Below are 26,197 nucleotides of genomic sequence, written 5' to 3'. Positions count from 1 at the left end.
TACCTGTGGCAACATCCAGCATGTGTTAGGGCTTTGGAGAAGTGACTGGGTGACGCGCCATCGTCCTCCTCCCTGAGTTTGGGCCAGGTCCCACAGCGTGTATAATTTCCTCTGTCATATGAGATTTGAAAAAATTGGAATTTTTTTTCTCACCAGACTGTAGGGCTTGGTGACGGCCTACTGTTGGACTTTTGTGTGATTTTTTTTTTAAGATTATATTTATTTATTTAACACAGATAGAAACAGCCAGCGAGAGAGGGAACACAAGCAGGGGGAGTGGGAGAAGCAGGCTCATAGCGGAGGAGCCTGATGCGGGGCTCGATCCCATAACGCTGGGATCACGCCCTGAGCCGAAGGCAGACGCTTAACCGCTGTGCCACCCAGGCGCCCCTGTGTGATTTTATCTTAGATGGAGAGATAGAGAATGTCTTCACATAGTGTAACGAAATGCCTTGAAAATGATCTGGACCACCCCGGACAGCTTGACACCCCTGCTCTGGAATTTTATAGCATACATTTTCTGAACCACTCGCTTAATTGAGATGCTGGCTTATAATAACATTTAAGTGTATCCCCTGTTTATATTGTACACCCTACGGAGAATGCTCTCGAGAGCAGGGATTCTGTCTTTTTTTTTTAATATAACACCCACCCCCCACACAAATACATCCATTACACCCATGTCTAGCAAAGCACTGTGCATGTTTTAAGGGCTCAGAAAATGATTGCAGGGGCGCCTGGGTGGCTCAGTCGGTTAAGCATCCGACTCTTGATTTCAGCTCAGGTCATGATCGCAGGGTCTTGAGACAGAGCCCTACATTGGGCTCTGCACTGGGCGTGGAGCCTGCTTAAGATTCTCTCTATCCCTCTCCTTCTGCCTACACCCTCCCCCTGCCCTCTCGCAACAAAAAAAAAAAGAAAGAAAGAAAAGAAAACAAGAAAGAAAATGATTTTAAAAAGAAAGAGAAAGAAATGAAAGAAGGTAGGAAGAAGGGAAGGGGAGAGACGGAGGGAGTGAAGGAAAGAAAGAGGGAAGGAAAGGACGAAGGAGACGTGACGTGAGCCCTGATAGATTTGGATCATCTAATTATTCTGACATAATGCCATTCTACAAGGTGTGGATCATCCAGGAAACGTAGGATAAATTTATTATCAAGCAGTCCGTTAGCTACATTTTCAAATGTTTCTAGACTTCTGGCTGCTCTGGAGTATATGTATTTAGGTATTTATTTATAAATGTACAAGTCCACTCTTTTCTCTATATTTCCAGGCTCTTCAGGCATTCTGTAATATAATTATTGTTGTATATTAATATTACATATAATATTATATATGTCACATCTTTGCAGATTAACTGTTGGACCCATTGATTGAAATGTAAGGGTATTTCACCTTAAAGGATTTCTGGCATTTGGAGAAAAACATAGTGAGCATATTATTTGAAATAGAAACTAACATCTACCCTGTAGGTTCTTCATTTGGGGGGATAGTCTGTGTTACAGAATTCAGGGGGAAAAAAAAAAAAAGAAAGAAACCCATCCAGCATCTGAGTGGTGCCTTAAGGTTTGGCGCTGGAGCTACCTGGGGAGGCTTTATTAAAAGAGCAGTTTTCTGGGCCCTCCTCCAGCCTGGCTAAAGCAGCGCCTGAGACTCACCATTTGAGGCAAGCTTCCCTGGTGATTCAGTGCACCCAAGATTTGTTGTGTTAAAAACAACAGATTTTACAAGTCCCCAGTGTCGCTGCCTGATACGCGCAGATGTGCGGTGAGTAGCGAACTCAATGAGTCCCCTTGTAACTAAGGCCAACAAATAAAAGCAGCCAAGTGGAGAGAATTGCCATGGGCACTGGCAGCAGCTGGCTAGCCGCCAGGAGCATCCTTTTGGGGCTGCTTTTATGAGAAGGACGAATATGCAGTTGGGTTCTTGGAGGAAGTGTCTTGTAATAGTAGTAATAACAGTGGAAATGGCAGTAATCAAAAATAGCAGCCACTGAGTGCTGACAGAAGGTTCAATGGTGTGCTAGGCACGTGCCATGCACGTGCGCCCGATCCCCCAGGTGAGTCTAAAGGGTAGGCAGAGTTACGATCTTTACCTTACAGGTGAGGCACAGAAAGGCAATTCGATCAAACAGGTCAACTCATGAAACGAAGGGCGCTACCGAAAATTCAGGGGACGGCAGGAAGCTTCCACAATAACAATGACCATGATGAAAAAGTCCAGTAATAATTAAGGCTCCTAAATAGAGAGAGGGAAGACACTGGATTCATGGAACAAGAACGTGACATGATCAAATGGAACACATGGGGGCGAAGTCCAAGTTCTTGGAAATTAAAACAGGGCCCTTAAAATGTTTAGTGAAGGGTTGCAAGATAAAGTTGAAAATAGGGGTGCCTGGCTGGCTCAGTTGGTAGAGCTCGTGACTCTTGATCTCAGGGTCGGGAGTTCGAGCCCCACGTTGGGTGTGGAGCCTACTTAAAAAAAAAATCTCTCAGGAAATAGAACAAAAAAAAGGAGTAGGAAATGCGACACGGGGGAGGGGGGAGGGGGATTAGAAAATCAGAAGGAAGACACGTTTCACCAGCCTCACCACTTTCCCCACAAGGCCGGTCTGGTATTCAGGAAGCATTAAGGCGAGAGCTACCTTTGTCGAGTACCTGCGTGTGCCGTGCGTCAAGTTCGGCAGCATGTGCGTCTGGCTGATGTAGGGCTGTAATACAGAACTCTGAACCTCTCAGACAGAAATCCCCGAGAGTGAGGAACTGTGTTTTCCTCGAAGAGCATAGTGAAGAGTCAAAGGGATGGCAAGACTCAGGTCCAAGATGGCTCCCAACAGGGAGGGCAGCGCCAAGGGAGGGCTAAACTGATCTGACTAAGGAAATGTGAGGGAATTTAGGTTTCGTTTCATTGCCCCCTCCCACCCACCCAAGACGAAGGGGAGGGACAGAGAGACAGAGGTAGAGAGGAAGGCCAAAAAAAGGGCTAAGTCAAATATTTGACAGCTGGAGTTACAGCGAACAAAAATGGCTACGGAACTGTGTAAGTGTAGGGTGGAGAATAGTCAATTTTAGGAGTGTGAATTGCTGCAAGGTTAACCTCCTCTTTCTTCCCCAGACCTTCAGTAATAAAATCTGCCACGCACAAGACCTCGCGTGACTGGGTTGATTTTTGGATGCGTGTGAATACACGGTGGCACACAGGGACATTCTACGCTGCACGTGCAATGGGGAATCTGGAACAGGACTGGCTCAGGAGAAGGACGAGCTTGCGGCCAGCCATCGCTGGGAAAAACATTAACCACCCCATCCCTTTATCCCCAACCCTTCAAGTCCCCCAGGGAGACGGGGAATGATTTGGGGTCTCCTGCACACATTGGATACAGTTTGACCAAATGTCGTTTGAAACTCAAGGACGGGGTTACCTTAGCTGACATCACTGTTACATAAACAGGATTTCATTTAAGTTCATGACAAATCTGCCAGTTAGTCCTTACTGTCGTGATTTTACAGAAGAGGAAATGTAGAGAGGTTAATATGGAGGTTAGAAGACTTACCCACTTTTAAGTGGCTCAGCTGGGATTCAGAGCCAGGCCTCGTTGGTTCCAATGCTCATGCTTCTCCCATTACACCAGGTCCCACAGAAGGAGTGATATGCCAAGTTCAAGCCTTCGCCCCTTTGCTGAAGGCACTGCATTTCCGAACTGCTGGCTTTGATATGGCTAAGAGAACTCTAGTGTGGGGTGGCCTTTGGTCTAAGGCTGGGTATTTATCTCTGTAATATCTCCTGATTGCTTGAGGCTTTTACTTCTCTCCTCCTCCTCCTCCTCTTCTTCTTCAATTCCAAAACCTATTCTGTTTCCTTCCATAAGCAAGCAAGCCTGAGATCTCGACAGCCTCGTTTATTTAAACTATAAAGGAAGAGCCCTGGGAAGTTAATCAGACTGCCAGGAATCTGGAATTTGCTGATGAATGGACATTTGGCTGAGCATAGTAAATTCTCAGCTAATTGAAAGCAGATAACAAGAGTAATGCATCCACCTTGAAAAATATCACATTCCTAATAAATAATTGGAAATGGCAATCTTTTGACATATGAACTGAGAGGATAAAGTCTTAAATAAATTCTGGACTCATTCTTGTCACATATATTACACTGTATTTAGCAGTTGTGCTATATGAGAAGATTAAAAGCTGTAAATCTCTTTGCAGCACCATCTATGGCCGTGTTTTAAACCCAGAATAAATAGGAGTGGGGTTCTTGGAATACCTCATAGAATATTGACTTCCGTAGTTTTAATGTTGAGCGCATGTGTATGGGGCGGGGCGGGAGGGGGCTGTGTTTCGCTATTTCCCTCTTACATCTGGGCCCGGAGTCAGAGGAAACAGATATTTAAAGAGATCCAGGAGTCATCCCAGTCATCTGACTGTTGACACAAAGCGCATCTTCCAGAAGGTTCTTGCTAACCCCGGTGTGATCCATGGACCACAAAAGCATGGACATCACCCGAGACCTTGTTAGAAATGCAGAATTTCAGTTCTCATCTCAGAGCCTGATTTTAACAGGATCCCCAGGCGATCCTGTGCCCATTCACCTTCGAGAAGTGTTGCCATCGTGTTCAAGCCAGGAGGAGTCTAGGTAACTTGAACGATAAGTAGAGCCAACTGGATTTATCCAGGATTGATCTCACCCCAGGCTCTGGGATAAGCCTGATGCTCAAGTCTCTGTTCTCAGAAAGACCTTTCTTTTCCTCCCGTCTTGACCTAGGAGCTGGACTCTGCCTCCTGCCATGACCCTGACTTAGTGCTGAGCTCCAGAAGCCAGCTCCATGTCCTGCCCTACTCTCTCCATCTGCTCCTCAGTTCAGTCTCTCTCTCAGGGGCTCCAAACTGTTTGGGGCCCGTTTCCTCTGAAGAGCCCTCCCTAGCCAGGCCCCTTCTCTGCCACTGGGAGACTACAGCCTTGCCCGGGGCCGTCTTGGGCCCACGCACCTATGGGTCCTTGCCTGCTGCCAGCTTCCGAGGATGGTACCCGCCAGTGTGCGCAGTGAGGCCAGGAGCCCACCAGTGGACTACTGAAGAGAACCTCTAACTCTGCTCCTGCTCTGGAATCCTGTTCGATTTCTGGATGCTGCAGACTGCCTGAGATTTCTGAAGGCAGTTACTTTAAAGCTAGGTGTTTCAGCCATCATTTCTCGAACACCTACTGTGTGTTGAAGTACGTCACCAGAAGTCACTTTCCTTATATTCATTCATTTCTCATGACAGCCCAACGAGATATGCATTTTTGAAAGTTGTTTTTTTTTTAAAGATTTTATTTATTTATTTGAGAAAGAGAGAAATCACAAGTTGGGGGGCAAGGCAGAGGGAGAGGGAGCCGTAGACTCCAAACTGAGTAGGGAGCCCGAGGCGGGGCTCGCTCTATCCCGGGACCCTGAGATCATGACCTGAGCTGAAGGTAGACACTTAACCGACTGAGTCACCCAGGCGCTCCGCATTTTTGATGCTTTATTGAAACATGTTATACAGTAAAATGCACAGATCTCAAGTATAGTTACATAAATTTTGATACATGGATATAGCTGTGTAACCCATACCATAGTCAAGATACAGACCATTTTCCTCACCACAGAGAGCTCTGCCTCTTTTCAGTTAATTCTCACCACCCCAGAGGCCACTACTATTCTGACTTCTAACCCCATAGATTCATTTTAGCTGTTCTAGAAGTTCATATCGATGGAATCGTATGGCATGATACTCTTCTGTGTCTGGCTTTTTCCACTCCACATGAGGTCTGTGAGAGGCAGCCATGTTGTATGGACCAGGAGCTCCTGGTGAGGTGTTTTAATCCCCATGTTACCTGTGTGTAGATGGAAGATTGAAGGATTGGTCGTATGAGAAGAGCCAGAGCTGCTATTAGAATCCAGCTCAGTCAGACTTAAGAGCCATCTCAGGGGCGCCTGGGTGGCTCGGTCGTTAAGCATCTGCCTTCGGCTCAGGGCGTGATCCCAGAGTCCTGGGATCGAGCCCCACATCAGGCTCCTCTGCTGGGAGCCTGCTTCTTCCTCTCCCACTCCCCTTGCTTGTATTCCCTCTCTCGCTGGCTGTCTCTATCTCTGTCAAATAAATAAATAAAATCTTTAAAAAAAAAAAAAAAAGAGCCATCTCAAACTCCCCTTTGGGTTGTACCACACCAAACATTTTAGATTGTATTTTTCTAAATGAATCCCACTCTCTTGGTCTCTATATTTGGAGATTCTCTTTAATTCTCACTGATGGTTGCTCTGTCCTGGCTTTTGTTAATGAGTTCCTGTTTTCACCTGGATAGGTTTGGAGTGTCCAGCCATTGAATGGGATCTTCAGCGGGGAATTCATTCAGGTCTTTTTGAGAGGAAACGTCCTGAGGCGACCACCTGGGTGGAGCCTGGCAAGAGCAAAGGTGGAGACCCTCAGAGGTGAAAACTGTTCCGTTGAGGTGATATTAGGGGACATGATGATTCATTTTAGATGTCAACTTGACTGGATCACAGGGTGCCCAGATATTTGGCTAAGCATTATTTCTGATGTATCTGTGAGGGTGTTTCTGGAAGAGTTTAGAATTTGAATCCATAGACCGAGTAAAGCAGACTGCCCTCCTCAGTGTGGGTGGACCTCACCCAACCTGTTGAGGGCCTGAACAGAACACAAAGATGGAGAAAGGGAGAATTGGCTTTTTTTGACCGACAGTTGAGATGTCCATCTTCTCCTTGCCCCTGAACTAGGACTTACACCGTTGGCTCTCCTGTTCTGAGGCCTTCAGACTTGGACTGAACTTACACCATCAGCATTCCTGGGTCTCTACTTCACTGACTATAGACCTTGGGACTTCTTAGCCTCCATTATCTCAGAAGCCAATTCCTTATAATAGATCTCTTTATATATATATATCTCTCTTCATATATATCTTTATATATCTTTTATATATACTTACATCTATATATCTCTTTCATATACACTTAGAGCTATCTGTCTAATCTATCTACCATCTATCCTATCTATCGATCTATCAATCATCTATCATGTATCTATTTCCTACTTCCTATTGGTTCTCTTTCTCTGGAGAACCCTGACTAATAGAGGGAATGTTTCAATGTCCTATTAGTTCTGCCCCATTCATTCTGCCAACATTTCCTGAGAAGAGAGGGCCTTTATCTGCCAGAAGAGAGCCCAGATCTCCACATCATCTCCCTCATAGTGTTTTCAGGCTGATCAAATGGGAAAAGAATGCAAAAATGATTTATAAACTGTAAAGTGCTTTATAAAACTAAGCTGTTGTCACAGTTCTTCACTCTTAGGTTCTGAGTTGCTTCAAGGTGAAACGTAAGCCAAAGGGATAAATTAGAGCCAATCCACCATCTGGAAGGAACGATTTGACTGCAGTGCTGGTGCTATGGGATTGGTTTTTTTTCTGCTCTTGGGCCTTCCTCTTATGAATAGAAGTATCTATACTTTATTGCCTTGTGCTCCTACAGGACTCCCCCCACACACCCCAAGAGATACCCTAGCTAATCAGGTTGTTTCAGTTTTTCTTTAAACGTTTAAAATGGAAAGGATAGAAATATATTAAAATAATTACTAAAGAATCAGTTATACGTAAGAGTTGCTTTCTTGCGCCATTCCAGGGAAAGAAAAGAATAAGAATATCTGGAATTTGGGATAAGTATAAGAAAACATTTCCAGATAGAGCTAATTATTTAATTAGAATGGATTAATACTAGGAGCATGCTCAGTAATTTTTTTTATAATTCACAGTTTACAGTAGTTGATCATGTCCAATAAGATTAAACCTGTAACTGCCTTAGATGCCATTATTAAATTATTACTATTTTTTGGCTATTGTAAAACTCCTGGTTTCTTTCACTTTCCTCCATGGATTTTATAGTTAGATTGTTCAATCATCCTTACAGCTTTTCGTGAAGACGTTCTGAATTTTTATTTTTACTTATTTATTTTTAAAGATTTATTTATTTATTTGAGACACAGAGTGTGAGGAGGAGGGGCAGAGGGAGAGGGAGAGAGAGTCTGAAGTGGACTCTGCCCTAAGCATGAAGCCCAACGCAGGGCTCGATCTCATGACCCTGAGATCACGACTTGAGCTGAAACCAGGAATTGGTCACTTAACTGATTGAGCCACCTAGGCGCCCTGACTTTCTGAATTTTTAAATGGTAGAAATCAGAAGGGATACTCTGCTGTGAAAGGATTCTTTTAGACCTCGTGTGCAGTATTCCTGCCTGTACGGTCTCTCCTAAACCTTGATTACAGGACAGAGCTGCTTAGCTAACATTTTCGGGAGTTAAGTCTATAGGTGCCTCACTCGTACGTGGTTATGGCTGTGTTGAATTTTATTGTATTGAATCCCAGCAATTACCTTTGCTGATCTTCTTCTTGCTTTCTGGTGTTTCCTGAGTTTTACTAGGTCCCAGCTTTCAGGGTAGCTTCTTCCCTGGCATTCCCCATACCCAGAATGCCATTATGTATAAACATAAGCATGTTGAGCAGACTTACTTTTCTGCCTCCCGGGTCACTAATGGAAAGGCTAAAATCTAACCTTCAGGGCCCTCGCTCAAGTGTGAGGTTTCATACTACCTTCCCATTGGTAAGAGTAGAGCGACTTAGAGCACTGTGTTCGTTTGTCCAGCTTTGGGCAAGCTGTGTGGTGGCTCTTGATGGGCAATTGAGATCAAGATACTCTGTAAATGTTACTCTGTAAATCCCTGTGCCATTTCCAAAATGTTACCAGGCAGAGTAGTATAAAAGCTTGGATGGACAGATCTAGGATTTAAAAGCAAGATCTGCCACTTATTAGCTGAGGGACCTTGGGCAAGTCACTCAGCTTCTCTGAGCCTCCGTTTTCTCATCAGTGAAATGGAGATAAGAATAGCAACTTCAGGGGTGCCTGGGTGGCTCAGTCGTTAAGCATCTGCCTTCGGCTCAGGGCGTGATCCCAGGGTCCTGGGATCGAGCCCCATGTAGGGCTCCCTGCTGGGAGCCTGCTGCTTCCTCTCCCACTCCCCCTGCTTGTGTTCCCTCTCTCGCTGGCTGTCTCTCTCTCTGTCAAACAAATAAATAAAATCTTTAAAGAAAATAATAGCAACTTCACAAAATTGTCAGGATTAATGGTGTTTGTCTGGTGCTTGGCATAGCCAAGAGACTCGATTTGATGACCACTCCATTCATAATGAGCCTCTTTGAGTATGAGCTTTAAACTTGTGTCCTCCTGCAAAACTGTATGGTTTGGACCACATGGATTTTTCCACTTTGCTAATGAATCTGTCGTTCCAAATAAAGTCAAAGCCTCTTTATTTATTATTTTTTTAAGAGCGAGAGAGCAGGAGAGGAGCAGAGGGAGAGAGAGAATCCCCAGCAGGCTTCATGCCCAGGGTGGAGCCCGATGCAGGGCTTGATCTCATGACCCTGAGATCACGACCTGAGCCAAAATCAAGAGTCGGATGTTTAACTGACTGAGCCACCCAGAGGCTCCAAAGTCAAAGCCTCTTAAAGTCAAGATCAATTACATATATTGTCCAGCAATTTTAAGATGAGAAAATCTGTGGAGTTAATTCCTTACAAAACTATGAAGATTGGGCTGCCTGGGTGGCTCAGTTGGTTGAGCGTCTGTCTTCAGCTCAGGTCATGATCCTGGGGTCCTGGGATTGAGCCCCACATCGCAGGCTCCCTGCTCAGCAGGGAGTCTGCTTCTCCCTCTCCCTCTGCTCCTTCCCCCACTTGTGCTCACTCTCTCACTCTCTCTCTCAAATAAATAAATAAACAAAAATATTTTTTAAAAAACTATGAAGATTATTTTCCTGTATCCATTTTCTTCTTAGGACTTAACAGCTTATCCTGCTCCAATTTTATTCCTGTCTTTTCCAAAAACGAGAAATGGCATGTGTTGTTCTGTAATTTCTGGGGCCCATCCCTTTTTAGTTTTTGTTATGTCAGATTTTCACAGGCAGCTTTTATTATTCCTACAGAACTTTATTAGTCCAGACCTCCTTCCAGATGGTGGGCCAGTCACTCTCACTTCTATGTATCCTGGAGTGAGGCAACAAGTCTGGTCCATTCCCATGTAACCAGAGCATTATAAATTCTTCTTTTTTTACAAAAGATTGTATTTATTTATTTGTCAGAGAGAGAGAGCGTGCACAACAAGAGGGAGCAGCAGGCAGAGGGAGAAGCAGGCTCCCCACTGAGCAAGAAGCCCAACGTGGGACTCGATCTCGGGACGCCGGGAGCATGACCTGAGCTGAAGGCAGACGCGTCACCGACTGAGCCATGCAGGCGTCCCTAACCAGAGCATTATAAAATGAACTTGCCCATGCACAACACCACAACCCATTGCTGTCACGCTCCCCATCTCAGACATGACCTGTCTTTGTTTCCAGTTCAATGGTCACTCATTTATGGGTCATTTGACCTGCTTTAGGTCATTAGTAAAGATATAAAATAAAGACTTACCTGATGGCCAGGCCCGCTCCCCACAGTTGGCCTGCTGGAAAGCCCTGGAAAGGTGAAAAGGGTCATTCTTTATGTTATTGCAATGAACTACCCTATTTCAGTGAATTATAGAAATGGTAGGTCCAGGGAGTGTGGAATGCGTCACATGGTTGATGTTTAATGATGAGTTTGTTCCAGAGCCTGAAGAAATGTTTGTATGCAGCAAGCTAAATTTGGGTTGAATCTGGACTTGAAGGTTGTTCAATGGATTCAAGCAGATTGAAGAATCATGAACAGAGCTGTTGGGATAACACAAAGTGTCCTGCTTAAGCTCACCCTTTCGTGGCTTTCCAACTTATAAAAGAGATGTCTAACAAAGCTGTGTGGGGGTGGGGCGCTTTCATATAAGTCTTGATTTACCATCTTTATTTTTATGACCTAGAGTATCAGTTTGCAACACCTAGAATATTCATGGATCTAGGCATTGATCATTAATGGCTGATAACATCACAAAGAGACAACCAGATACGATGTACTTTTTCTTTTTTAAGATTTTATTTATTTATTTGACAGGAAGACAGCCAGCGAGAGAGGGAACACAAGCAGGGGGAGTGGGAGAGGGAGAAGCAGGCTTCCCACCGAGCAGGGAGCCCGATGCGGGGCTCGATCCCAGAACTCTAGGATCACGACCTGAGCCGAAGGCAGACACATAACGACTGAGCCACCCAGGCGCCCCCGGTTGTACTTCTTAATGGAAGAACTCACCACCACTTACAAAGTAATCTGATCAAAAAGAACAAACCTAAATCTGATCAAATCTCTAGATCGTGCTACCAATTTGCAGGAGCTCGGAAGACAGAAAACATATTAAATGACACCATGAAGATGACATGAGCAAAATCCAGCCTGCGGGAAGTCTTCAGGACAAGTAAAAAGAGAGAAAAGAGGTACCTAAAGAAATAGACATTTAAGAGACAAATTATTCAAGCACAGCATGTTGCCTTTATTTAGATACTAGTTCAAACAAATGGTTAAGAAAAGAGTCATGAAATAAATGGAAATGTGAGCACTGACTGGGTATTTGATGATCTTAAGGAATTATTAATTTTTTAAGGCATGATAATTGTATCGTGCTTATGGTTTTTTTGAAGTATCCTTATCATTTGGAGGTGCGTAGTGGAATATTTACAGATAAGATGATCTTATGTCTGTGATTTGCTGCAAAATTATAGAGAGGAAGAAGTGAGTGGGGATTCCAGATGAAAGAAGATTGGTACTTGTTGACGTTGGGTAATAGGGGCTCATTATACTATTCTCTTTACTTTTGTATCCATTTGAAGTTTTTCATAATTAAAAAAAAGAAGGTAAACCAAGGCACTGGGAGATCCTGAATCTCAAAAGAGAAATTGAAATCAAGAAATAGTCGTAATGATATATGTATGAAGTACGGTGATATATGTATGAAGTACGGTGATATATGTATGAAGTATGGTGATATATGTATGAAGTACGGTGATAGACACTGTATTTAAATTAGGTTCAGTATCTTAGATATTAGTTTACACGAAGAGGTGAATTAGCTCACTAGAAACTAGAGTTTCAATGAGACTTGAAGGATCTTGCTCAAGGTTCTGAAATTGAATTGCTGAAGCAGGGCCCGGCTCTGAACCCAAGTCTTTGTGCCTTAAGATTTGTACTTTGAACTCCCAACCTTTACGCCTCCTGTGTACTTGAAACCTTTGGGTAGGCATTACTATCTCGAGCGTACAGAAGGTGAAACAGAGGCCAAGAAAAAGAAAAGAACTTTCTCAGAGTCACATAGCTTCTAAGTAAAGGATCTAGAATATTCACCTGGCTCAGTCTGATGTCAGCACATCCTGGAGCCACTCTCAGGACAATGACAAAAATACATGTGCAAACAATACGTAGTCATGAGTGTGACAACGTGGTAATTGACATTTGCACGATTGTACTGCCTTTCAAGGGTGGGGGAGGATCCTACCTTCACTCCTTCTACAAACTAGGGAGCTCCGAACTTTCATTTTAACGTAGGTTTTTGTAGCGAAGGCTTTTGGTGCCCCACACCAAAACACACATTGGCAGAGTCCCACGCCCAGTGTCAGGCACTCCTATCCGCTTTCAGGAACTTAGCCCACCCAGGACAGTGCGAAATTATGTGAGTGTGTGTGTGGTGTCTGTGTGTGTGTGTGGAGTGTGGAGTGTGGGGGGTGAGGAGAGACCCTCCGCCATGGGGAGATGGGAGTCAGAAGAGAAATGCTCCAGGTCTCCATCGTTCGAAGAAACAATTCCAATTCTGAGACACATATGGTAGTTCTTCAGAAGGTCTGCGTTGCCCATGGAGGCAACCAGCTCAACAACGTATGCTCTTTTTACTCCCCTCTCACACTCCCTGCTCCTTCGTGCTTGCTTCCGGGATCACCTACCAGATGAAATCCCTGCGCCCAGGTCCCTGTCTCAGCTCTATTTCTGGTGGAACTTGAATCTTTCTTTCACAGTGAAAAAAAAATTCTGAGCCCACTCCTAATGTATGTTTATAAATCATGATTACCTCATTAGGAGTACTATGAAGCATACACTAAGAAACGCTGAAAGGGTGATATAAACATGAAACAGGCCGTATTTGAAAAATAATTTTTAAAACTTTCTGTTTTCAGTTTATTTCTTTTAGTTTACACAATGTGGTAGTACGATTATTTTCACTGCTTACAAAATTTATACAAGATAAATATGCATTTATTGAGGATGTGTACTAAAAATATTCTACTGATGGGTTGCACATTAAAAAACTGAGAGATCACTGCTCTAGACTGCCTTTGGCCGTTCTGTTTTTTAAATAGACTTTTATTCTTTAGAGAAACTTGAGGTTCACAGCAAAATCGAGCAGGAAAGTCAGAGAATTCCCATATATCCCCTGCTCCCGCACACTACAACCTCCCCTGCTATCAACATCCCGCACCAGAGTGGTACCTTTGTTCCAAGCAACGACCCTACGTTGACACATCATCACCCAAAGTTCCTGGTTTACATTAGGGTTCACTCTTGGGTACGTTCTATAGGCTTGGGCAAATGTAAAATGACATGTACCCACCATGATAGTACCGTATAGACTAGTTTCTCTGCCCTAAAGCAACCTCTGTGTCCCATCTCTTCATCCTTTCCTCTCCCCTAACTCTTGGCAATCACTGATCCTTTTACTGTCTCTATCATTTTGCCTTTTCCAGAATGTCACATAGTTCGAAGTATACAGTGCATAGCCTTTTCAGACTGGCTTCTTTCACTTAGAAATATGCATTTAAATTTCCCCCTATCTTTTTATAGCTTGATCGCTCATTTCTTTTTAGTGCTGGATAATACTCCATTGTCTGGATGGACCACAATTTATTTATCTATTAACCTATTGAAGAACATCTTGGGTGCTTACAAGTTTTGGCAATTACGAATAAGACTGCTATAAACATCTGTATGTGAAGTCTCGTGTGGCCATGAGTTTTCAACACTTTGGGGTAAATACCAAGGAGCACAATTGTTTACTTTTCTAAGAAACTGCCAAACTGTCTTGCAGAGTGGCTGTACCATTTCGCATTCCCACCGGCAATGAATGAGAGTTCCTGTTGCTCCATGTCCTCACCAGCATTTGGTGTTACGGAATTGTCAGTGTTTTGGATTTTTCCCATTCTACGAGGTGTGTAATGGTATCTCAGTGTTGTTTTAATTTGCAGTTTCCTCATGACGTGGGAGGTTGAGAATCTTTTCATATGCATATGTACCATCTGTACATCTTTGATGAGGTGTCTGTTCAGATATTTTGCCTATTTACTCATTTAGACTTCTTAAACATTTTAAACATTTAAGGTAAGAATACTTTCACATGCATTTAGAAGAAATACTAAAGAGAAATATCATGTATCCTTTATCCATTTGCACCACTGCTACTATAAAACAAAACAACACAAAATAATATTTTGCCCATTTTTATTTTTATTTTTATTTTATTTTATTTTAAAGATTTTATTTATTTATTTGACAGAGATAGAGACAGCCAGCGAGAGAGGGAACACAAGTAGGGGGAGTGGGAGAGGAAGAAGCAGGCTCATAGCAGAAGAGCCTGATGTGGGGCTCAATCCCATAACGCTGGGATCACGCCCTGAGCCGAAGGCAGACGCTTAACAGCTGTGCCACCCAGGCGCCCCTTGCCCATTTTTAGATCAGGTTGTTTGTTTTCTCATTGTTACATTTTAGGAGTTCCTTGTATATTCTGGATAACAGTCCTCTATCAGATATGTCTTTTATAGATCTTTTCCCCCAGGCTGTGGCCTTGTCTTATTCTCTTGACAGTGTCTTCCACAGAGTGAAAGGTTTTGCTCTTAATGAAATCTAGCTTATCAAGGATTTCTTTCCTGGAGTGTACCGTTGGTGTTGTACCTAAGTCATCACCAAACTCAAGGTCATCTGGATTTTCTCCTCTGTTATTTTCTAGGACTGTTTTAGCTTTGCATTTTACACCTAAGTCTATGGTCCATTGTGAGTTAGTTTTTGTAGAGGGTATCAAGTCTGCGTCTAGGTTCGTTTTTTGGTATGTGGATATTCATTTTTCCAGCACCACTTGTTGACAAGACGGTCTTTTCCCCATAATATTGCCCATGTTCCTTTGTCAAAGATCAGTTGACTATATTTGTGTGAGTTTATTTTGGGGTTCTCCGTTCTGTTCCATTGGTCTGTTTATCTGTTCTTTCACCAACGCCATACAGTCTTGTCGTGAAGTCTTACTGTAGCTTTATAGTAAGTCTTGGGCTAAGATAGTGTCAGTCCTCCAAATTTGTCTTTCTCCTTCAATATTGTTTTGGCTGTTCGGAGTCTTTTGCTTCTCCATATAAACTTTAGAATCATTTTGTCGATATTTACAAAATAACTTTCTGTGATTTCGATTGGGATTGTGTTGAATCTATAGACCAAGTTGAGAAGAACTAACATCTTGACAATATTGAATGTACCTATCCATGAACATAAAACATCTCTTCAATTAATTTAGCTCTTTGATTTCTCTTGTCAGAATTTTATGGTTTTCCTCATGCAGATCTAGTACATATATTATTAGATTGATATTTAAGTGTTTTGTTTTTTGGAGGTGCTAATGTAAGTGGTATTGTGTTTGGTGGGGTTTTTTAACACCGAAAGAATTTTATTTTATTTATTATTATTATTATATTATTTATTTGTCAAAGAGAGTGGCAGGCAGAGGGAGAAGCAGACTCCCCGCTGAGCAGGGAGCCCGAGGTGGGACTGGATCCCAGGACCCTGGGATCATGACCTGAGCCGAAGGCAGACGCTTAACCGACTGAACCACCCAGGCGTTCCTTTTTATTACATTTTTAGTTTTCATGCCAGTACAGTTAACATACAAGATTATATTCGTCTCGGGGTTACAATATAGTGATTCACTAATTCTGTACGTTACTCAGTGCTCATCATGACAATTGTGCTCTTTAATTCCTATCACATAGGTCACCCATGTCCCCACCCACCTCCCCTCCGATAACCATCAGTTTGCTCTCTATAGTTAAGAGTCTGTTTCTTGGTTTGTCTCTCTCTCTCTCTCTCTCTCTCTCTCTTTATTCCCTCTGCTTATTTGTTTTGTTTCTTAAATTCCAGCTAGGAGTGAAATCACATGGCATCGGTCTTTCTCAGACTGACTTATTTCCCTTAGCGTTATACTCTCTAGCTCCATCCATGTTGTTACAAATGGCAAGATTTCATTCTTTTTTATAGTGGAATAATATTCAATTTTATATATATATATACACACACACCACCTCTTCTTTATGCATTCATCTATCAGTGGACGCTTGGGCTGTTTCCATAGTTTGGCTATCGTAAATAGTGCTGCTATAAACACAGGGGTGCATATATCCCTTTGAATTAGTGTTTTTGTATTTTTGGGGTAAGTACCCCATACTATGATTACCGGATCATAGGGCAGTTGTATTTTTAACTCTTTCAGGACCCTCCATACTGTTTCCCACAGGAGCTGCACCAGTTTGCAATCCCACCGACACTCCAGGAGGTATTGTAGTTTTAATATCAAATTCCACTTGTTCATTGCTGGCATTTAGGACAGTGATTGACTTTTGTACATTCACCTTGTATCCTTCAGCCTTGCTGAAATCACTGACTAGGTCCAGGAGGGGCTTTTTTGTGCGTGTGAGTTCTTTCAGATTTTCTACATAGGTAGTCACGCCATCTGCCAAGATCGTTTTATTTCTTCCATGCCAGTCTGTATACTTTTTACTTCCTTTTCTTCTGTTATTGCATTTTTTAGGACTTCTAGTACAATATCAAAAAGGAGTGATGAGAGGGGACATCTTTGCCTTGTTCCTGAACTGAGTGAGAATGCTTGAATTTTCTCACCGTTACGTAGGATGTTAGCTGTAGGAGGTTTTTTGTAGGCGTTCTTTATCAAGTTTCTATTCCTAGTTTACCGAGACTTTTTCATTATAAATGGGTGTTGGATTTTATCAAATGCTTTTTCTGCATTTACTGATATGATTGTATGTTTTTTCTGCTTTAGCTTGTTGATGTGACGGATTGATTACATTAATAGATTTTTGAATACTGACTCAGGCTTGCATACCTGGAATAAATCCCACTCGGTAAAAAAATAATTTTTATTATTATTAACTTTTTATTATGTTGCATTATTATTCATTTTTACTATTAAACTGAAACAAAAACTCTCTTTGATCTTACTAAAATTACTTTATAAGTGAGAGCAATGCAATTGAATACGCTTTGTACTTTTTGAAAATCTCGGTTTACCACTTTGGTCTGGTTCTAAGTTTAGTTTGTTTTGATGAAATTTGGCTTTAATGGTTTGACATGGCTGGAAAAGACACTGGCAAAGATATGTACATTTAAAAGGAAGAGTTAGGGGCGCTCGGGTGGCTCAGTCTGTTAAGCGTCCAACTCTTGGTTTCAGCTCAGTTCATGATCTCAGGGTCCTGGGATCGAGCCGCGTGTCCGGGGCTCCGTGTTCAGCAGGGATTCTGCTTGAGGATTCTCTCCCTCAACCCAGCTCATGTTCTCTCTCCCTCTCTCAAATAAATAAATAAATAAATAAATAAATAAATAAATAAATAAATCTTTTTTAAAAAATAAAAGAAGTAGATCATTGGTTGCCTTGACTAATTACAACAATCGTTTTACTTCTCGAGCCCTATATCAGTCATGCAAAGATTTTTGTTGAAAACTGGCTAGTGAATTTCTATCTTTTAATTCAAATCGTTGTAGGAAAACAACCAGAAGATGCAGCGTTTGAGAGATCTCTTCATTTGAAAGATACGTAAACAAGATTGAAAAATCTCCTCTCTCCCCTGGTCAGTGGGGAGCCTGCTTCTCCCTCTCCCTCTGCCCCACCCCACTCATACTTTCTCTCTCAAATAAATACATAAAATCTTAAAAAGTATGCCCATAAGAAAGCTTTTGTAAGTGTCACCCATACACGTTGTTTTCTGTGACAAAAATAACACAACGGAGGAAATTTCCAAACATCTCTGTTCTCTCCATGGCATAGATTTCTTTCAAAAAATACTTAATCTCTCACTCATTTAAAAAATACCCACTTTTAAATCTCAAAGACATAGATTATGTGCTTTTATAAAAAGTTTCTGCTAAACAACACGCATTTTGATTACCTGTCATCCTAGTAAAGGTCAGCAAATTTGGAACCGTTATTGAAAGTAAAAGAAAAATTCAGAGTTCACCGTTTAGTTTCACTCCTTTTAAAATTGCTTTTCCATAAGGTCTTCCCTCTACGGTGGGAGCCATTTTCATGATTCTGCCCATCCCATCAGGCAGTCTGATACACATTTTGCAGTTTAAGGTGGTAAAATCCACACCACCACCTAACCGAGCATCCAAACTGCAAATTCTGACAATGCACAGATGGCAAGTCAGCAAGCGAGGACGCCGCTGTATTTTTACAGATTTTCCTTTTAATTGAGATAAAATTCAAATGACATAAAATTGACCATTTTAACCATTTTTCAGCATCCAGTTCACTGACTTGTAGCATAGTCACAATGTTGTGCAACCATCACCACCAATTCTAGAACTCCAGAAAGCAACCTTGTACCCATTAAACAGTCACTCCCCGCTCTGCCCTCTCCCCATCTGTTGGCAACCACCCAATCTGCTTTCTATCCCCGCCGCATTTTTGAAGCTCGCTCTTTTCCCTCAGAATACAGTGCCTACTGTGTGTCCCATGTGACCTCTGGGAAGATGCCAGTTCAACCAGTGTATTAAATATCATCGAAGCCTATTTAGTTTCCTTTTTTTTAAAGATTTTTTATTTTTTTTTATTTTTTGATGTAGTGTTCCATGATTCATTGTTTGCGTATAACACCCCGTGTTCCATGTAATACGTGCCCTCCTTAATACCCACCACTGGGCTAGCCCCTCCCCCCACCCCCCCCTCCCCCCCTCCCCTCTAAAACCCTCAGTTTGTTTCCCAGAGTCCATAGTCTCTCGTGGTTCATTTTATTTATTTATTTGTCAGAGAGAGAGAGAGACAGCACAAGCAGGGAGAATGGCAGGCTGAGGGAGAGGGAGAGGGAGAAGCAGACTCCCCACTGAGCAAGGAGCCCGATGCGGGACTCGATCCCAGGACCCTGGGATCATGACCTGAGCCAAAGGCAGATGCTTAACCGACTGAGCCACCCAGGTGTCCCGCCTCCTCTTTAAAAATGAAAAATATGGAGCACCTGGGTGGCTCAGTCAGTGAAGTGTCTGCCCTTGGCTCGGGTCATGATCTCAGGGTCCTGGGATGGAGTCCCGCATCGGGCTCCCTGGTCAGCGGGGAGTCTGCTTCTCCCTCCCCCTCTGCCCCACCCCACTCATGCTCTCTCTCTCAAATAAATAAATAAAATCTTAAAAAAATAAAAATGAAAACTATGAGAGACATTCTAATGTTTTCTTTCTGAAGATTGCAGCGAGCCTTTACTGAGCACAGTTCCCAGAATGATGTAGGTGTTCTGCAATCATTGTTAGAGGAACAAAGTAATTTCCTTCTTCATTTTACATCTTTCTCTTTGTCTCTCTCTTTCTTGAACACAAACACACACACACACACACACACACCCCTTTTCCTTTTACATATAAAACAAATCGAAGCTAATAATTTGTTCCTTAAATTTCAGGTACACAGAAAATGGCATTCATCACCCAGTTCCCTTCTAGGTCTAGAATTCTGTGAGGACACCCACTGGTAGGGTGAACAGCTGTCGCTGTGTGCCTGGAACTGAGGAGTTTTCCTGGGACACTGGGACAGTCTGGGGGGAAGCAAGACAGGTCGTTCCCTCTGACTCCCCGGCATCTGTGTCTTTGCCGGATGCTGTCAGGTAGCCCCTCTCACCAGAACGTCTGCCTTGCGGGTGTGGGTCCAAAGCTCCAGTTACCGGGCCTGCTGCATTTTCCTATCTGCAGACCCTGCTCCTGGGGCTGAGCCCTCCTTGGGGGAGCCAGGGCCAATTATCGTAAATAGGATCTGGGCATTCCTGGGTTCCTGGCCAAAGGTCATCAAAATCTAATATTAATTTCTAAGACACCACCAATCCTAACCTTGATCCAGCTTCCCAGTCAATATGGTTGTTTTCCTTTTTAATTGGAAAATCCTTTTGGCAATGCCAGCTTCATGTCCACAGGCGGGTTGAGACCTCACAGCAGTTTCTAGATTCCTCCCTGGGCCTTTGAGCCTTTTGAGGGAGTGGGGGAAGCATATGTCATCCACAGGGTGTCTTCTCTGCCTGTTACATCGGCCTCTTCACCTCCAGAGCATGCTGGAACCCAGTCGCCTGCCAGAGGCAGCCACGACGCTGAGACTGTCTTCAAGATCATCTCAGAATTCCCGGGCCCTATACGGGGTGAAATCACAGTGTTATAATTATTTGACAAGTATAGTACAAGATTTTTCTTCGGGGGGACTCATTTATTAGTTATTTGTACACAAAAGTATTTAGAAAAGAAAGTGAAAAAAGAGGCTTCATATAAATCTCACTTTTTATATACTCTTGGGAGATAGTTTAAAAAAGAAAAGCATGTACAAGGTTAGCAAATTCAAGCAGCACAGAAATGAACAAAATTGAAGGTGAACATTTCTCTCCTTTTGCCTCCTGTGTCTCTCCTCAAAGGCAGCTACCGTTAATATATTTTTGTCTCTCCCTCCCCACCCCCCAAATTATTTAGGCATATGCCAAGAAATCAATCAGTCAGTCTATCTATCTATAGCTAGCTAGCTAGCTAGCTAGCCAAATGTCTATCCTTATTTACACACAAAGAATCATTCCATACACACTCTTCTGCACCTTAATTCTTGGAGATATTTCCATGGTAGCCCAGACGATCCTTTCTTGGTATTTCAAAATGACAACAAGGAGTATAGAGTGATGGTTAGGAGCATAAACCCTGAAGCCAAAGGCAGGGAGAGCAGGAGGGAAAAAAGGAAGGAGGGTGGAAAAGCGAAGAAGAGAGAGAGAAAGATCAACAGCGTGAGAGACGAGAAGAAGAAGGAGGAGGAGGAAGAGGAGAAGGAGGACGAGGAGGAGGAGGAAGAGGAGGAGAGGAAGGAGGAGGAGGAGAAGGAAGAGGAGGAGGAGGAGAAGGAAGAGGAGGAGGAGAAAGAGGAGGAGGAGGATGACGACGACAGAGTCATGGAGCATAGAATGTACATGTACATTCTAGAGGGTTCTATTCCAGAAAAGCTTTTATTCAGGTGAGGCATTCTACCTCATAGGAGCAGGCTTTATGCTAGATAGGTCCGCATGCCAGGCCTGATATCCCCACCCTGGCCAAAATAGGTAAGGAGAGAAGGATCTGGGGAGAAGAGAAGGTATGGCTCAGTAGATACCCTCAGGACTATAGAAATATTGTAATCCTTAATTTTACTTAAATCAGTTTAATTTCTACTATAATGCCACCATGCTGGGTTGATAGGAAATCAAAATCTTTAGAAGCTACCACTACTCCTAGGGTGATGCAAAGGTCCTGTGGTTGTACAAGTGACAAGATATCTGGGATCATGCACGTGCACACACAAACACACACATGCAGACACCTTTGAGTCTTCAGATGAACTCTCTACACTTGCTACAGTTGAGAAGTCCTTCCTCACAGCCCCCACGCTCCCATTTCCCCCCAGGGATGCCTGGAGCACAGTAATCGTCTCTAGAATGGGAGTCCCTGTGGCCGGTGGAATCCTCCCTATGGCATCTCACAGTCCTCTCCCGAGGTTTGTTTGGCTCCTTCCCCAGAGTGCAGGTCTCCTTCATTCTCAGAAACCACAAAATGTGGCCCTTTCTGCGTTTCCCTGGTTCTCTCCTCTCCAGGTTACTGCCTTAAGGCACACCCGCTCCTTTCCTGTGGCCCCAATGGCACTCCACATAATCAACTTCAGCTCCCCCACTGCCGGCTGTCCCTTAGGTGAAGAAGTCCAGAGTCTGATTATCAGCTAGGAACAGGAAAAGGAAAAGGGAAAAAATACATGAGGAGAGGGAGGGTATAAATTAGTACCTCAAAAACGATCTTGTCACATTAAGAAGGAACTAGAATGGTTTTTCTGAGACACCTATCCCTATTCAGGGATGTTGTCAAAAATATACTATTTTTATTTTTCAGGTATGAAAAATCAGTGCATCACTCTTGGATTTCCCCGGTATCACCATCAAGCAGTCATGATATCTACTATGGAGGAGCCAGTGTTCACTTCTGACAGGACTGCCAATACAGGACAGAGCAGCTTTGAGTGTCAATAACACGCAAGGGTCGGGGTGTACGATGCTCAGGCTTGGTCAGAAGAGGAAGTGAAGCTTCATATATGTTGGTCCAGGTTTAATTCTGGGCATCCGTGTAGAGAGACATACATCCCATTACTCATACAGGATGACACGAAGAAAGTTCTAGACTGCTTTCCACCAAACCTCCTCCTCTCATACCACAGAGAGAGCAGTCAGGGACTTCTTGTGCAGTCCAAGCCAGAAGAGAAATTCAGTTTGGCCTGAGGAGGACTTTATACTTCCCTGTGGTCTGGAGTGGACTCTTGCATGGGCCATTCTGGAATAATCTAGAACTCAACACTTTCAGACTATCTCTGGATCCTTGGCCAAATGAGGGGGTACATGAAGAAAATACTGAATGGGTATGTCAGAGTGAAATAGCAAAAGTGCACGAGAAACCACAACAATCTAGGCTATCTCTGTCAGAATGCTATTCATCACCGATGGCCCTCCCTCAGCAGGAGCAGAAGCACATTCAGTCCAGGGCTTGTTCATAGCACCCTGCCCACGGGAGGAAGAAGACAGTGCCTTCGGAGTGAGAAGAGCATTGCCCCACCCGGTGGAGTCGCAGCAGGAAATCTCTACCTCTTCTAACATCCGGACACTCTCAGCTGATTTATTCCCCTTTTTTACCATCTGAGCTTTCTCACATTGCTCATACCTTACTCACTGTAGCTGTATAGACAGTGGGGTCAAGCAAGTGGCTCGTTGGAGCTCCGAAGTGATGGCGGCCATGGAGACCCGGGATCACCTTCCTATCCTATTCTGTTGGGTACATTTATGACTTCGAAAATTCTAATTTCCACCCTGCTCCCAGATCTCCCCGCTGCCTGCCACACCCCGCCACCTCTGACCCTGGGGGCTAGGTAAATTATATCGCCTACTAATTGAGGACGCTGCTCCTACCGCGCCGTAATGAGTCAGAGCGATTTGGCGGTGTCTGCTCTTCTGGCTTACTCCTCTCATAAACATTCAGTGACAAACTTTTTCTTTGGCCTGGGGTCATAAAGAGGAAAAAAACCCTCTTAACTTTTTTTTTCCAACTTAAGACTTCGGTGAAATATTTTCCACCATCCTCAGCAAGACATAATACTTCATGTCATGAATAAGTTAATGAAAAAAATATGGAAGCCCTCCCCCAGTCTCTTGGGGACCTGCTGGGGATTTTGCCCCTCTGAGGACCAGTTCCTCTCAAAGCCTTTAGGGCTCCCTGAGAAGTCTCTGGTTTGAGTCTCGTCCCAAGGTCCTGGGGATTAGCCTGTCTCTGTCAGTGGTCTGCGATTGCATTTACCTTGAACTTGGACATCCCTCCCTATGGAACGTCCCTTAAAACTCCCCAAGGAGCTGTCAAGTGGGTGAATGGCCCAGAGCGAGCATCGCCAAGTGCCAACTACCAAGTACTTCAATATGGCCCTTTTCAGATTTTATTTCATCTCTGGGTCAAAAATGTGCTTACCTAAAGAACAGCATCCAGACTCGTCAGCGAGGCGTTGAGCTGGTCCCCTACCATCTGGCCACAACCTGCTTTGGCAATCTTACTTTCCACAACCCCTTTCCAGCTCTGAGCAAACAGTCCTACCACGGCTGCCTGAACTATCCTCCTGCCTAAAAGGTCCTTTTCCTTTAGAGAGAGACAACGGGGAAATAAATTAGTGCTTCTTCACCCAGATATTCTTTAAATATTTACTCAACATTTTTAGTGTGTGTGATGGAGGGAAAAGCTGGTGTTTTCACTAATACAAATAATATAAAGAAACATTCACTTTCTAATTCCCTTCCAAGGGCTACACAGAGTCAGTGTTCTAAAAAAAAAAAAATCAACAAAACCTTTCTATCTTTTTAAAACGTTTCTGTTCTCTCCAGTTTACTTTTATAATTTCCCAAGTCACATAACTTTTGGGGAAGCCTACTGTGAGGTTGAAAACACAGCTTATGAAATCTATCACTCCTTCGTAGTAGACAAACCCCACCATACCTCATTCAAATGCAGAAGTTTATTTGATGGTAACTGGTCTAAGGTGAGGAGGAGGAGGGGTAAGGCCCATGGTGGTTGTAGCTTGTACAGCAGCCCATGTAAATAGATCAGTAAGGAACAGAGATAATACATCTGTATTATATATCATATACGATATCTATCTATAAGATATAGATAGCTCTCTATATACAACATCTCATATATACATGTGTATGTATCATATGCACATCATATATTTATAACATATACATATAGATAATATGGTGTGTATATATATATATATATACACACACACACGTCATATTAGGACCCTATCTTCTTGGGTGGGAACAGAATTTTATATTTCACCAATTTAGTGAGAATTTGCATGAACAAACCTGAGTGAAGGGGCACCATGTTTATAATTCACTCTAGGATTCTTTTAGGCTCTTCGTGGGGCCTTTGTAAGTGAGAATCTTTTGTGAGATTTTGGCTCTGCTGCATGTACATTGTTCCAGAATCTTCCTCTGTGCATACTTCCTCTGTGAAGAACTCCTCACCACTTTTATCTTCATTATCTCTCTCACCTTCATGTTCCTACACAAGATTCCAGTATATTCCACAACTAGAACTTTGCTACTCAAAGTGTGGGTCACAGACTAGGAACACTAGCATGACCTAGGAGCTTGCCAGAAATGCAGAATCTCGGGGCCCACCCCAGAACTTTTGAACAAGAGGTGATTTGAATGCACATTCAAGTTTGAGAAGCTCTGGACTCACTACACAGTCTGGTATTTTTTCTCATAGCTTCCAGTATGTAATTATGGATTCTGAAGAGCAGTCGCCATGTTTTTTAATTCTTTTCTCTCCTCCACAGCTCTTAACGGCCCCTCTTAGGGGGCACTTCTGTTACAAGATTGGTCCGTTTCTTAGTTGACTCCAGCCCTGGAATAGTCTTTTCATCGTTCTCACTCTAGCTCAACCTTTAGAAGTTCAAGTTTGACTGTTTTTCTAGGAAGTAAAAGAGCTATTTTTCCTTCAAGGCCTATGATTTCTATGATTCTGTAATTGAGCTCCAAAGGCTGCTTTGAATTTGACCTCAAGTGCAATTCATGAAGACAACTTTGACAATACCAGTTTCCCTTTGGGCAAGAATACTCCCCCTGGAAATTCAGAAAGTGTCCTATTGAGTAAAATCCTTCTTAATTTACTGTAAAAAGTGTGTTTAGAAAAGCAAATAATCTATGACAGAGCATAGAACTGTCCACTATTATGAAATCCAATAAAGAATAAGAAGGAAACTGAGCCCTCCAAATGTTTTTTTATAATAGAGTCAACAACCCTTGACTTCCTTGGTGGATCTGTTTGCAGCATGTATCGAATGCAGTCGTGCAAGGGGCCTGATCTGCTATCTACCTTCAGATATCTGGGCTTTCAGGGAATAAAGATTAAGACAAAAAGGGAAGAAATCTGTATAAATCTCTTTGGATTGTGTGTAGGGAGTTAGAAATCATTACTGGGAACCCATTCTGGAGAGAGACAGGGCTGAAACTTATGTGACTTTCATATATATATATTTTATTATTATTATTTTTTAAAGATTTTATTTATTTATTCGACAGGATAGAGACAGCCAGCGAGAGAGGGAACACAAGCAGGGGGAGTGGGAGAGGAAGAAGCAGGCTCATAGCGGAGGAGCCTGATGTGGGGCTTGATCCCAGAACGCCAGGATCACGCCCTGAGCCGAAGGCAGACGCTTAACCGCTGTGCCACCCAGGCGCCCCTATATACGTATATTTTAAAGATTTTATTTGTTCATTTTGAGAAAGAGAGCACAAGCAGGGGGAGCAGCAGACAGAGGGAGAGGAAGAAGCAGACTCCCCGCTGAGCTGGGAGTCTGGTGTGGGGCTCAATCCCAGGACCCTGGGAT

The 26,197-nt window shown here is 43.1% G+C and overlaps 1 long non-coding RNA gene across 1 annotated transcript; it reads left to right on the top strand.

The window, feature by feature from the left end:
* Positions 1 to 9,916: 9,916 nt before the first annotated feature.
* On the top strand, positions 9,917 to 17,139 carry LOC130543521 (uncharacterized). The gene is made up of 4 exons (XR_008958914.1): positions 9,917 to 11,417; positions 14,054 to 14,173; positions 16,490 to 16,552; positions 17,057 to 17,139. It is a non-coding gene; the product is annotated as an uncharacterized LOC130543521 (long non-coding RNA).
* The last annotated feature ends 9,058 nt before the right edge of the window (positions 17,140 to 26,197 follow it).

Source organism: Ursus arctos, chromosome X (assembly GCF_023065955.2).
Source record: "Ursus arctos isolate Adak ecotype North America chromosome X, UrsArc2.0, whole genome shotgun sequence".
NCBI lineage: Eukaryota > Metazoa > Chordata > Mammalia > Carnivora > Ursidae > Ursus > Ursus arctos.
Note: the sequence above shows the minus strand (reverse complement) of the source record. Positions and strands in the feature narration are given on the sequence as shown.